This window comes from Cicer arietinum, chromosome 3, assembly GCF_000331145.2.
Source record: "Cicer arietinum cultivar CDC Frontier isolate Library 1 chromosome 3, Cicar.CDCFrontier_v2.0, whole genome shotgun sequence".
In the NCBI taxonomy this organism is placed as follows: domain Eukaryota; kingdom Viridiplantae; phylum Streptophyta; class Magnoliopsida; order Fabales; family Fabaceae; genus Cicer; species Cicer arietinum.
Genome location: NC_021162.2, coordinates 25,524,571 through 25,537,825, shown reverse-complemented (window position 1 = coordinate 25,537,825; position 13,255 = coordinate 25,524,571). Strand labels below are relative to the sequence as shown.

Below are 13,255 nucleotides of genomic sequence, written 5' to 3'. Positions count from 1 at the left end.
GGATTCATATATTTTGAGAAACTTTTCCGCTGCTTGTAAATTATAATGACTCAATTATTTATCCAAAGGTATTTCCTTATTTATTTAATTCTCTAATTTATTTTAATTTCTTTTGGAAAAAAAAATACACCATCGCTTTGAAAATCGGGGTGTTACATTGTGGTATCAGAGCTTTGGTTTGGTTTTCTTTGGGGGCTGTGGAACCTTTGGTTATAGATTGTAGGTCAACCAGTAGGTTGGGAGTTGTTATTTGATCATGTGTCGGTTTAGGTGGTTTGGGTTGTCAGGTCCAAAATAGTTATTATGTGTTGATATATTCGAAACTTAGTTTTGGAATTATTCGAAGTGGTGTTAACACTTCTCCTTGATGTTGGTTTTTCGGAAACACTACCTCCTAGAGAGAACGACGCTGCAAGGATGAACGTCAGTAGGGATGATCAAATGGTTGGAGCTACAAATAACATGGAGGTTTTGTTGTTGCACGAACTGCTGCAAAGACTCTGCGGGATCTGGAGAAGAGGAAAAGAGAGATTTGTGCTCTTAAGATTAAGAGGGTTAGAATATTTTCGTCGTTACCATCCTCCAAAGTTCAAGGGTGATGAGGACTCAGGAAAAGAGTTGACTAGTGGATTCAAGAAGTGGAAAAGATCTTCGAGATGACGGATTGTCAGGCAGAGTTGAAGCAAATCATGACAGCATGGAATTTATAAAATGGTTCCAAGGACACAGAAGCTATGTGTTGGTGTAAACTCGAAGATGATGAGTATGGATAGATTAACATTAGACTAATAAGAGATTTCAAGTAAAGATCTAAGTTGAGGACTTTTGTTAAGAAAAGTTTTAGATGTTTTCCTGGTAGATTTCAGGATGAAACTGGATGAAGTTTGACAACTGTCAAAGAGATGTGAACATCATGGAATTGTTGAGAAGATGAGGCTTCCATTTGGGATAACATTTGGTGCTTAGGTGTCAATGAAAGAGACTGATATTGAAGTTAAGGGAGCGTTGCACATTAGGAGTGAATACTCCTTTGGATAGATAAAATACGCTTTGAGGAATTTTCGATACCTTGAGGGGAAAAGTCGAGCATTCGAGTTAGACTAGATTCGCAACTTGGATTATTAAGTATGAATCTCATAACGAGTGTAGGAGTGAGACCATCTGACCAATTGCCTCTAATAGTTTTCCTCTAGATATGAAGCAAACATATGACTTTCTTTGTCTTTGATAAGTGTTGAGACAAAATCTCTTTCAAACGGTTTTAATAATAAAAAAAATTATTTAAAAGATCATGATTGTGGTTAATAACTAATATGTGGCATTGAGTGAATTCATATTAGAAAACAGGTTGCTCATCATTAAGATAAAAAGAAGAAAAATCTGACTAGAGGATAGACATACAAGAGGATGAACCTTCAAAGTTGCAAAATATTCATCCTCATTGAAACAATGATTTTTAGTCATAAATAGAAGATAAATCAGTGTCAAAGCATGAATAAAAAAACAATTTAAATGAAGAGGTCAGAGGCCAGATTTTACATGTACGAGGATTGACTACAAGAGGATGGATCTATAGTCCACATCATCCTCAGATGTTGAAAACAACCCAACACATCATTCTCAAATGTTGAAAACGACTTAACATATCAAATACATAAAGGTTGTAGCTAACAAGACAAAAATATAGTCTTACATGTCTTGAAGAATGAAAAAGGAAAAGGACATCTCGTGTCCAAGTTTCTAGGAAGTTTGAGCCTCCTATACGAGGATGGACTGAATCAGTCCAAGGATAGCTGGATGACAATTCTGTAATTATGATCTCTATAAAAAGTCAGGAGCTCTTCAGTATCAAATACACAACAACATTGCATAAAAAGAATAAGATTCTTAAACCTATCAAGACTAATTTTCATCCTCTCTTTATACTTTTTATAGTCTAACACTAGATCTTTGAAATATCTTTTTAGAAAGTGTTAAGTAAAGAGAAACATCATACTCATATCACTTGGTAATTTCCATAAGAGTTACACTTGGAAATAATTGAAACTTGTAAGAAACAAGGTTGTAAGCTTGGTGAGGCTAAAGAATACATAAAGTGTAACCAACCTCAGTGAGAGGTTAATCAGTTTGATCATTAGTAAAAACTCACAAGTGTGTGAGGACTGGACGTAGCCTTCATTGGGTGAACCAATATAAAAGTTAGGTGTCTCATCCTTTATACTTTCTCTTTCATTTATTCAACCCAAATTTAAAGGCTTAAATTTATATCCTCTGATTGTCATTCTCTCAGAGAGGATCGTGATTCAAAACACGTGAGAAAATTTTTAAACACCAATATCCCTATTCAACCCCCATTTTAGTGATGCATCTTGCCAATGCCTCTGGTCAAGAAAAGTATGTTTCTAATCATTGATTCTGGTCAAGAAAATATGCCTCTCGTACTCGTGATTCTGATCAAGAAATCATGACTTTGGTGTTTGCCTCTCGTACAACAAACTTGATTATGGGGATTGTCTCTGGTCCAATAATTGTGTCTATGGTTCATTAATTGTGCCTCTAGTGCCCCTACCTCTAGTTCACTAAACGTCCATCTGGTTGTTCTTGCCTCTAGTCAAGTAATCACGCTTTTGGTTGTTATTTGCCTCTGATCAAGTATAATATGTTTCAACAAAACTGAAATTCTCGAAACACTTAAAAAATACTAAGTCTCAATTTTATGCTCAACGGTTAGAATTGAACTCAACGGTTATAATTTTGAAGACAATGAAGCACCATGTTGAAGGAAAAACATACCATACCATGAACGAAAACAAGACCATTCCTTGAAGGACATTCAACCATACTTTGAAGGACAAAAGCAATGCTGCAAATGTTTCTATAAATAGAACCCGATTATGACTTCAAACAACAAATACAATCACAACAACTTACAACATTCATTCAACGTAAGTTACTCTCAAATCCGCAAGCACATACATTGAGTTAGAAAAGGTGTCAAATTTTTCTAAGTGTTGAGAAAATAAAATATGAGAGCTTATATTACAAACACACTCTAGTTAGAGAGAAAACTTTGAAACCCACAAACACTTTTTATTTGTAACCAAGTCCAGTAATGGTTAATTGTGTTCCTCAACAGCTTGACGACACTAAGCTGAAAGTTGAGAAGACTTATTATTACTTGTAAACTCAATCTGGCAGTGGCTGTCATTTCCTCAACAACTTGACGGAACAAAGTTGGAGGTGAGAAGATTGAAAAAAGTCATTATGACTAACCAAGTTTTCAAGTGTAAGTTTGAATCATAGTGGATTAAAGTCTTCCAAGGAAGGAACTGGACGTAACTATTAGGTTAGCAGTGAATCAGGAAAAAATTACTTGAGTCATTTATTCTATCATTTCTATTTTATCACTTCAGTTTTAAGCCATTCAAAATATTTACAAAATGTAACACAATCCAAACACCCTATTTCTTGTGTTTCTTGACCAAAAAAGATATGGTTTTTTAATTTACAAATTTTAGATTTTAATGAAAAAAATTGTCTTAATTGTTATTTGGTCCCTAACCACATCATCAGGGTTTTCGGGTTTTAGTTTTTGACATACCATCACACATGTCATCGAGTTAACCATGTTAACATTCCAATTAATTCCATGAACTAAAATGACATACCTGATTTGGTCCGAATCAAATATATTCATTTTTATTGATTAAATTATAATTCATATGTCTCCTAAAAAACTAGAAATATGGTATTATTTTTTAAATTATTAAAGACTTTGAGATGGTTGTGGTTACTCCATGTCTCAACTAAACTCTGCTCATGAACACGACTCGAATAACCTTATTTCATAAACAAAATCACATTACAGTTGAAAATGTAATTTATGTTTTTCTATATGAATTATTATTGAGTATGGAAGGAGAATTTTTTTTATTTTCTGTTTACTTGTTTTATTTCTTCGAGTAAAATAAATAAATAAAAAATAAATTATCAAATAAAAATAAAGAAGTAAAAATGATGTGCCTAGCTAGGAAGGAAAAAGCTTGAGCAGAGTAATGAATTGAAAGGGCTAGTGGCTACTATGATGAGGTAACTAATATTGTGTTTAAAATAAAATAGAAAAGAAAAGATTAGCTTATTATGTATTCTTTGTGGGAAGAACATTCGTTTTCTCTGGAATGAAACAATACTTGATGGAAAAACTGCATCTATGTTGCTCGCTTTCGCATTGTGGCTGAATGGAGGAACAGAGAAGTGTTTTTTGTTAGTGACCTAATCAAGTACCACACTGACTATAATCATTGATATCCAAGTGTTTATATAACGCTACATCACAGAACTGCTTGTCCCCTCGGGGACATCCTATAAAATTGGAACGATACAGAGAAGATTAGCATGGCCCCTGTGCAAGGATGACACTGGTCCAAATTTTTTTGACTTTTTTTTTTCTACCGATTTCTTCTTCTCTGTTTCTGAAAATGCATTTTGTTTGTCTGATTTCTTATGCGTTGTTTTTTTCTTCTTTCTCTTGTTATTTTTCACAATACATACTTTCTTTAACTCTACAGTTTTCAGGTTTAGTTTTCTAACTCTCTTCACTTTCATGCTCTTTAACTATTGGTCCCTTTTCCAATTTTATATGCCAACATTGTTAAAATGCAGTCACTTGTTTTCTCAATTTCAATTTTAATTTTTGAACTTTATAATTTTGGTTGTGGTTCAATAAGCTAAATTAAGTCACGTAAACTTCCTTGTATGTCATCTGTTTGATAAAATTTCACACTGAAAATTCTGTTAACTTTCGGTCGCTCTTTAAATTGCTTTTGTCCGTCTTTAGATATGATCTATTGCTAAATTCAGTTAAGGATAATATGTTTATCCGACTAACTTGAGCTAAATTAAGATCATATTGTTAATAATCCATGTCAATTACATGATGAATAACTAAAGGCGGAAGCGTACCTGTGGGAATTGCCATTAATGAAATCCTGGGATGATGATTATAGAGCCAATGAGTTGGGTGATCTTCCTCAGCAAAACACCCTGAAGACCTTGCTCTCTTGATGGGGATAGAGAGAACCAGAGAGTTTTCTCCTTTAGGGTTTTGAAACTGAATAGTCTTGTTGTGTTTGCCTTGGGGACCATTACCCCTATATATAACTATTTTTAGTTATATCACAAATTGCAGTATTTCCAATTCAGCCCCTCATTAAATTAGAAACTGCCTGGTATCTACACTATTAATTTTCATAACCATTATGCTCTTTAGCCATAAACTATTATATTTTATTTGACCCCTAGTTTATTGGCTAATTATATAATGACCCTAACACACTTTATTAATTAATTACATATGTGACCCATAAATCTTACAATCTCCCACTGGTCACACATGTATCCTTAGGAGTGTGTTAGACTTTATGACGTCAAAAATGTCATTATAATTACCTTGAGTATAATCCAAATTGTCCCGTCCATTAATCATATCAGCACATGGAACCAAAGAGGCTTTCGTCATAATAAGCATAACTAAACCCATCAATGATCACCCGTACTGACACAACTAAATGACATAGACCCATTATGAAAAGTGTAGCATGAAAATTACATGAAGTTGGTCAATGCATGTCAATTTTCAACTGGTCCTACTTTATCGAATGAGATCATACCATAACTTAAATGTACAAAGTAACCAAAAACTGAATACTTTAAACTTTATTTCTGATCAGAAAGTCCAAATACAATGTATTTGTACTTTACAATTAAACATAGAACATGAATTACATAATGGACGAAACTCCCACTAAAATCAAGATTCCTCAAACTGTAGCACACCCATGTGAGCAGTATGCTCATGAAAGACCTTGGGTGGTAGACCTTTAGTGAGTGGATCCGCAATCATGGAGTTTGTCCTTAAGTGTTCTATGGATATCTGTCCACTTTGTACCTTCTCTTTAACAACTAGGAACTTAATGTCAATGTGCTTTGACTTGGTTGAGCTCCTATTATTGTTAGAATACAGGACTGCTGATCTATTGTCACAATACAACTTGAGTGGTCTTTCAATCCCTTCAACTATTTGCAGCCCCGTGACAAAATTTCTCAGCCAAATGCCCTGGTCAGATGCCTCATGAATTGCTACGAATTCTGCTGCCATGGTTGATGAAGCAGTAAGACCTTGCTTGGCACTACGCCAAGAAACTGCTCCACCAGCTAACAGAAAGACATAGCCTGAAGTTGATCTTAAGCTGTCTTGGCATCCCGCAAAATCCGAGTCAGAGTACCCAGTGATCTCTAACTGGTCTGACCTCCTATATGTGAGCATGTAGTTTCTTGTTCTCTTCAAATATCTCATGACCCTCTTGGCTGCTTTCCAATGGTCAAGACCTGGATTGCTTAAATATCTGCCTAAAATCCCTACTATGAACGCTATGTCTGGACGCGTACATACTTGGGCATACATAAGACTCCCTACAGCTGAAGCATAAGGAATCTTTTGCATTTCTTGAATTTCCAAACTTCCTTTAGGGCACTGTTTGAGACTAAACTTGTCTCGCTTAGCAACTGGGGTGTCCCCTGGTTTGCAATCCTATAACCCAAACCTTTTGAGAACCTTATCGATATAGCTCTTTTGTGACAATCCAAGAATACCTCGAGATCTGTCTCGGTGTATCTGAATTCCTAATACAAAAGAGGCGTCACCAAGATCTTTCATCTCAAAATGCTTTGATAGAAATTTCTTAGTTTCGTGCAATATGCCTATATCGTTAGTGGCAAGCAGTATGTCATCAACATACAAGACCAGGAAAATATGTCTGCTCCCACTGAACTTATGATACACACAATCATCAACTGTATTCATCTCAACTGAATTACTTGATGAAATTTATGGTACCATTGACGAGAAGCTTGTTTTAGCCCATAAATGGATTTTCTTAGTTTGCACACCATATTCTTTGGGTCTCCCAACACAAAGTTTTCTGGCTGCACCATATAGATCGTCTCATCAATGTCGCCATTGAGAAAAGCTGTTTTTACATCCATTTGATGAAGCTCCAAATTAAAGTGAGCAACAAGAGCCATGATTATTCTTAAAGAGTCCTTCGATGAAACCGGAGAGAAAGTCTCTTTATAATCAATCCCTTCCTTTTGAGTATAACCCTTAGCTACAAGACGTGCCTTATATCTCTCCACATTACCATTGGAATCCCGCTTGGTTTTAAAAATCCATTTGCAACCAATGGGTTTCTTTCCTTCAGGTAATGGGATAAGTTCCCAAACTGAATTGTCTTGCATAGACTTGTACTCCTCATTCATTGCTTCGATCCACTTATCTGAACGAGAATCTTGCATGGCTTGATGAAAGTTGACTGGGTCGTCTTCCGTCATGCCAACATTTTCCTCTACCTCATTGATAAATACTACATAATCATCCGAAATAGCATTTTTCCTTTCTCTAGTGGATCTCCGCAATGGAGCTGGCTCTTGAGGCACTTGTTCTTGAGGATCTTGAATTTGATCTGGATTTTGTTCTTCCTGAACAACCAGATCATCTTGAGTTTGTTCAATAATGGGAAAGTCAATTGGTGGAAGAATCAGTTCTGGAATTGTTACCGATTCTTCCTCAAAGACAAAATCTTTAACCTTAATCTTCCCCCCAAACTCAATATCCTCAAAGAACGTTGCCGTTCCCGTCTCAAAAATTGTTCTCAAATTAGGATCATAAAATTTATAGCCCCTTGATTTTTCTGAGTACCCTATAAAATAGCTGCTAATTGTTCGGGGTTCAAATTTCTTTTCATTCGGCCTATAAGGCCTTGCCTCAGCTGGACATCCCCAAACATGAAGGTGCTTCAGACTAGGCTTACGCCCAATCCAAAGCTCATAAGGTGTTTTAGCCGCTGCCTTAGTTGGTACTCTATTAAGAATGTATGCTGCTGTTTTTAATGCCTCTCCCCAGAGTGACTCTGGCAAGGTGGAATGACAAATCATACTCCTTACCATATCCTTAAGAGTCCTGTTTCGTCTTTCAGCTACACCATTCATGCTGGGTGACCCCGGCATAGTGTATTGTGGGACGATTCCACATTCCTCTAGGTATTTGGCAAATGGTCCCGGACGTTGTTCACCTGAACCGTCATATCTGCCGTAGTATTCACCACCACGATCAGATTTGACCTTTTTAATTCTTTTATTAAGTTGATTCTCAACTTCTGCCTTAAAGGATTTGAACACGTCTATTGATTGGGACTTTTCGTGAATTAGGTAAAGGTAGGCATATCTAGAATAATCGTCTATGAATGATATAAAATATTGTTGACCATTCCAAGAAGGAGTTGGAAATGGCCCACAGATGTCCGTATGTATCAATTCTAAGACGTCTGTAGCTCTATATGCGCCTAATTTCTTATCTTTAGTCTGTTTTCCTTTAATGCATGCTACACAAACGTTAAAGTCTGTGAAGTCAATGGAATCTAAAATTCCATCTGACACAAGTCGTTCAACTCTATTTTTAGAGATGTGACCTAGACGCTTGTGCCAAAGCACCCCTGAATTGAAATTGTCAATTTTCCGCTTAGTACCACGTGATTCCACATTCAAGGTTTCATTATAGTTAGCCACAGTTTCCAACAAATAAAGATTATCATAACCAGAAAGTAAACCGGTTCCAACAACATTCGAATTTAAAGACAAAGTAAATTCTTTATTCCCGAATGAACAATAATATCCTGATTTGTCCAAATAAGAAATAGAGATCAAATTCCGTCTAAATGACGGTACAACAAAAGTGTCTTTTAAATCCAAATAATGACCGGAACTTAATAATAATCTAAATTTTCCTATGGCTTCAACTTCTACCTTCTTCCCATCTCCTACATAGATCCATCTTTCAGTATCACTAGGCTTTCGGAAGTTCAGGCAACCCTGCATTGAAACACTGATGTTAGTAGTTGCACCAGAGTCTAACCACCAAGTGTTTCTAGGTACTGAAGCTAAATTAACCTCAGAACAGACCAAAGACAGAATCATACCTTTCTTAACACGCCAAGCGTGATATTTGGCACAATCCTTCTTCACGTGTCCAGAACTCCTGCAGAAGAAGCAGTTGTTATCCTTAGTCTGCTTCTTTTGTTCTGGACCCTTAGCAGCAGCTTTGTTCTTGGGCTCCTCAATTCTTTTCCTTTTGCCCTTGTCTTTAGAGATGCTAGTAAAGTGAGCACTTTCAGTCCTATCTTGCTTCAGCCTGTCCTCTTCTTGCACACATAATGAAATGAGCTCATTAAGAGTCCATTTCTCCTTTTGACAATTATAAGTCACCTTAAACTGACTGAATTGCGAAGGAAGAGACAGCAATACTAAATGAATGAGTAAGTCATCTGACAACTCAAGCTTTAGACCTTTAAGCTTAGAAGCAATGTTGGACATCATCATAATGTGCTCTCTTATATTTCCCTTGCCTTGATACTTCATGGAAATTAAATTCTGAAGCAAAGAACTTGTTTCAGCCTTATCACTTTTTACAAAGCGTTTTTCCATCTCAACAAGGAAATTTTTAGCTGTATCTATCTCATCCGAGACAGCACCTCTAAAGACCTCGGGAATGCCACGCTTTATGATCATAAGACTTATGCGATTTGAGCGATCCCATTTCTCATACTCTAATTTTTCTTCAGAAGAACTAGAGTCCTTAGGAGTAGAGGGTCGATCAATTCTTAATGCAAGGTCTAGATCCATGCAGCCAAGAACAATCAAAATGTTCTCTTTCCATTCCTTAAAATTTGTCCCATTAAGGACAGGAATAGAACTCAAATTTGCAGATATGGAAGCAACCGATGCTGTAAATTAAATAAAGAACGAAACTTAGAAACTCACATTATAGGAAAATAAATCAGTAAATAAATAAATACATATGTTCAAATCATGGAATTTAACCCATCTCAAGATACCCAGTGCACCATTGATGTCAAGTCTTTGGACAGTAACACCAACTGCTAGTGGTACTCTTGTTGCAACGATCAAATATTGACAATAAGACATGTCAAACAATAAACCTTCCTTTGGGCCGATTTACTGCTCACATGTATACCAAATAATTGTCACACATTTATCATCGCAGGTGTACATGTAATTCTGCCAAATGTTAACCTTCCTTTGGGCCGGTCAATACCCGCATGAATAAGCATATACACAACCATTTGATACTCTTCACGAGCAATTTAGACAAGAGAGGTCACTTTGGCGACGTCAAGTTTCAATTAACTCATTCAAAAATGTCAAACTTGACTTGAACATATATTTATTATATCCAAATAAAACAATATTTAAAAAATATTGTTCACTAATATAAACTTTATTTTATTAGTATTAAAAAAATATTTATATTCAAATAAAGTTTATATTAATGAAAAATAATTTTTTTTTTTGTTTATACAAATCATCGTTAACCTTCAGAGAAAAAGATAGTCCAACGTTTTGGGGCATGGCGATGAGAGCATATTGATAATTCAATCGTCATTTGCCATATTAATACACCCCAATATTTTTTTGATAGGAGCTTTGGATGAAACGTAATGCAATGGAGCTTCGGAAACAAAAAAAATATGGATTCCATAATATATATATCAAAATTCCCAAATTACAAACCCTAATTTTTCAATCATGTCAAAATTCCCAAATTGAATCCTAAACATAGACAATAACCGAATTTCATCATGAATTAAACATGGTAGGAGCTCTGATACCAATTGTTAATAATCCATGTCAATTACATGATGAATAACTAAAGGCGGAAGCGTACCTGTGGGAATTGCCATTAATGAAATCATGGGATGATGATGATAGAGCCAATGGGTTGGGTGATCTTCCTCAGCAAAACACCCTGAAGACCTTGCTCTCTGGATGGGGATAGAGAGAACCAGAGAGTTTTCTCCTTTAGGGTTTTGAAACTGAATAGTCTTGTTGTGTTTGCCTTGGGGACCATTACCCCTATATATAACTATTTTTAGTTATATCACAAATTGCAGTATTTCCAATTCAGCCCCTCATTAAATTAGAAACTGCCTGGTATCTACACTATTAATTTTCATAACCATTATGCTCTTTAGCCATAAACTATTATATTTTATTTGACCCCTAGTTTATTGGCTAATTATATAATGACCCTAACACACTTTATTAATTAATTACATATGTGACCCATAAATCTTACACATATTGCATTATTGATTAGAGGACTTCAAGTGAATTTTGCCCCAAAATACTCAATAGTCAAGTTTGTGGAAGTGCTTTTTAAAATGATTTTGCTGTATGCTAAATATTAGGCATCATAACATACAGGGCTTTGAACATCTCAGAATTTCATCTGCATTTCATCACGACCATTAGGGTTGGAAGTGTTTACCGGCTATTCATGCCTCTAGACTATCAGGTGATTGAGCTAGTGTTATACTAATATGTGGATAAAACAAAACAGTGAAGGATTTTCTCAATGTTTTGCTGGGTGGTTAGCAACATAGGAAGATCCTCAAAAATCATGTACATATTGGTGAGTGGTTTGCAGAAATTCCACAATAGAGAGACACCCCCAATTCTTATCCGGGCCATGTTAGCTTCTTAATTCATTTACAATTCTTATGATTTCTCTGCAGTAGAAGTGTAGAACACATGTTCTTATATCTACGATATAAAACAAAGAAAAAGCATACAAAAAGATTCCGATAAATTAAACCTTAGGTTGTATTTGCAACAATGTATTCCTAGAGCCGTCCTTCCCTACACCAATTCATGGCTCTTGCAATCTCGCTAGGTATTCTTAATTCACAAACGTTTTAGGCTAGAGCTAGTTGGAAATTTAGTGTATTTCCTCAACAGCTTGGTAAGTAAAAGGGTAGGAAAATTAAGTGTTTGTCATCTCCATATGCCTTGTATCTTAGTTCCATGTCGAATAGTTTCTCACTGTTTATATTAAAGAACACCACCCAATGGTTTGTCCCTTTGATGGATGGGATTCCTTTAACTATGATGCATATTGTGTGGAACTAGAGAAACATAACTGAGAGGTTAACATGAAATCATTAGTATATAAAAATTTAAATTTCAAATGGATTTTTGTATTATTTATGCACTTTTCAAGTTTTTCTTCTCAGAAATTTGAGAGAAGGAGAAAACAAAAGATGAGCAATCTAAGGAGATCCAAATTTGTTTTGGAGACAAGAAGGAAAGGAAGAAGCAGATAAGCAATAAATAAGAAGATGAAGAGGTAATATACAATATACTTAGGTTAGTTTTCTAAAGATTTCACGGGATGTGTCAATGACACTATCTAGGAGATTTTCATATGCTCTTTTTGTTTTTAATCCAAAACTGGTAATCCTTAATGACTTTGTGGAGTGATTAAGTGCATATCAGCAGCATGTTATGCAAAAGTTATGAGTTGATTTTTTTATTTGTTATAATAATTCTACTGCTATTTAACCAAATCCTATTAACCATTAAGTATTTGTTATAATTTTAATGATTTTTGTACAATGAAGTATAGAAAGACACTCAATTGTGCCAATAAAAACAAATCAGGCTGCACTCAATTCCTGGTGTCAATGAATTACTAGAACCTTGTTTATCTTCTTGTTTTTATGCTTCCACCTGCACTTTTGCATTCTCTCTAGCTGGAGAATATGTGCACATCAGCATGGTTTGTAAGCTTTTAAGGAAGATAGGACAGAACGAGAATAAGTGTATATTTGCAATTTCCAATGCAAGCTTGATAAGTAAGCTCTCAAAGTTATTGTATGCTATCTTTATCATTTTTAATTAAAAATTGTACGTACATTTGAAAGCATACTATGCATCTATCTATTTTATTGTTCAGGTTTATAAGTATATTTTGGTCTAAGTCTCATGTGGCTAATGTCTTGTATTAGTGGCTCAGTAGTAATTGATGTTGTCTGGCTTAGCTCGTAGGAGTATATAATATGTGGGTTTAAGTTACAGTAATAGATAATCTCGATCATTAATTCTTTTTTAAATTCTTTAAGTTAGAGAATTGGTTTTCCACCAAACTTGATTTATTATATTGACATTGCCAACATACTTACAAAAATCATATGGAAAATGTTAATAAAGATTGATCTTGTTGGTAAGAATTTAATGTATTTTGTTGCTGATGTGAAGTTTGTTTTGGTAGAAAATGCTTGAGGTTTCTCTGATACTTGTGATTTTTTTGAATTTAACTTGTCTAAATTTTTTCTCACAAAAG

General features: G+C 35.1%; 1 long non-coding RNA gene and 1 other non-coding gene across 2 annotated transcripts in view; both read left to right on the top strand.

The window, feature by feature from the left end:
- The window catches only part of LOC113784050 (uncharacterized), a 59,879-nt gene extending 47,480 nt beyond the window's left edge, over positions 1 to 12,399 (top strand). Inside the window, exon 3 of the long non-coding RNA XR_012162483.1 lies at positions 12,147 to 12,399. This is a non-coding gene — a long non-coding RNA (uncharacterized lncRNA). The remainder of the gene's footprint in view (positions 1 to 12,146) is intronic.
- Positions 4,346 to 4,447, top strand: LOC113784053 (U6 spliceosomal RNA). The gene has a single exon (XR_003470080.1). It is a non-coding gene; the product is annotated as a U6 spliceosomal RNA (small nuclear RNA).
- Positions 12,400 to 13,255: the final 856 nt, after the last annotated feature.